Raw genomic sequence first — 1770 nt, 5'->3', positions numbered from 1 at the left:
ACAAATAATAATAGTCTTGTCTAGATACCGCCTTGGTTACACCGGCTCTCTAGTATAAGGTTATTATTATTTGGCACGATAAGCCCTTAGCACCATATTGATTAGAGTGTGGTTCATGAGGTGTGGATTCCCTCCTCATGATTTAATTGGTATTAATAAGGAATATTTAGCCCATGATGCATGTTGATACGGATCCAGATACCCAAGTACGTCATTTCAATAGAATTCTCTTCAATTTATTCTCACCATTTTAATTTAAGTTTTAGCATATTCCAAATCATTTCCACCACAGATCCAATCAGCCATTTACAAAATTAATTCTACACAATTAAAATCCACCTCCTCGTGGGATCGACACTCGTCACCATTGATCTATACTACAATAGATTCGTGCGCTTGCGAGTACATTAAAATTTGCACAACAAGTTTTTGGCGCCGTTGCCGGGGAGGTAAGTAATTTTAATTCATATAATTAATTTTTGTGAATAATTTCTTTTATTTGTTTTCTTGTATTTTTTTTTATTATTGAAAAAAAAAGAAAAAAAAAGTGAATATACATTTGAAGGTTAGTATTTCTTTTCTTTTTCTCTTCTTTAAAATTCTGTAATTTAATTTTCAATTTATTTTTCTTTGAATTTTTTTTATCTTATTAATTTTTAGTTAATTTATTTCACGTATTTGTTTTTGTGTATTTTTATAGAAAGGTTTTAATAGCGCAATAAGGTTAGTATCGTAATTTCTCCCTCTTCTTTATTTTTATTTGTTTTGTTCCCATCTTTATTTTTATTTTATTTATTTTGCATGCATGGTCGTAGGTCATTATTACCTAATCTTGAACCTATAGACCTTGAATTAGAAAAAACACTTCGCACACACAGGCACATTAAAAATAAATTTGGAATGGATTTACAAGCACCACAAGAGAGGCCATTTAAGGACTATTTTAGTCCCTTAGCTAATTTGAGCACATCATGCATAAGATACCCAAATGTAGCTGCTAGGAGTTTTGAATTAAAACCTAGTGTGCTAAATTGTCTCCCAACATTTTATGGCCTAGAAAATGAGGATCCATATAATCATCTAAATGATTTTCATGCCATTTGTCAAACTTTTAAATATGAAAATTTTTCAGACGATGATGTTAAACTTAGACTATTCCCATTTTCTTTAAAAGATAGAGCTCGTTCATGGTTAAATACTTTACCTGCTAATAGCATTGCATCATGGGAACAAATGGTAACAAAATTTTTGAATAAATATTTCCCAGTGCATAAAACCAATGCTATTCGCAGGGAAATTGCAGAGTTTACACAGAGAGAAGACGAGCAGTTTTTCGAAACATGGGAGCGATTCAATGGGCTACTTTTGAAGTGTCCACATCATGGGTACGAGAAATGGCACCAATGCCAATACTTTTTGGAGGGATTATTACCGAATGTGCAAGAATGGCTAATGGCAACAAGTGGAGGAGAGCTAATGTCAAAAAGTGCATCAGAAATTTGGGAATTCTTCCAGCGACAAGCAGATAATTCCCAACAACGGAGTCGATCACTCAGGAATACTAGAAGAATTAAGGGAGTAAATGAGGTTCACATTGGCGAGTCAACTTCGGGAATCAAAGAAGTCAAGGAGATGGTTGAAGGTCTTGCTCGACAAATAGCATCGTTATCGACTGCTAAATCAACATAACCACATGACCATGACTCATACTCAGATCAAGCCAATGCCATAGGTGTAATGAGAAAGCCATCAAATTACAACCCATACTCT

General features: G+C 33.8%; 1 non-coding gene across 1 annotated transcript; it reads right to left on the bottom strand.

The window, feature by feature from the left end:
• Nucleotides 1-1284: 1284 nt before the first annotated feature.
• LOC112100547 lies at nucleotides 1285-1388 on the bottom strand. The gene has a single exon (XR_002906915.1). It is a non-coding gene; the product is annotated as a small nucleolar RNA R71 (small nucleolar RNA).
• Nucleotides 1389-1770: the final 382 nt, after the last annotated feature.

This window comes from Citrus clementina, unplaced genomic scaffold, assembly GCF_000493195.1.
Source record: "Citrus clementina cultivar Clemenules unplaced genomic scaffold, Citrus_clementina_v1.0 scaffold_3, whole genome shotgun sequence".
Lineage (NCBI taxonomy): Eukaryota > Viridiplantae > Streptophyta > Magnoliopsida > Sapindales > Rutaceae > Citrus > Citrus x clementina.
This window is presented reverse-complemented; position numbering and strand designations above follow the sequence as displayed.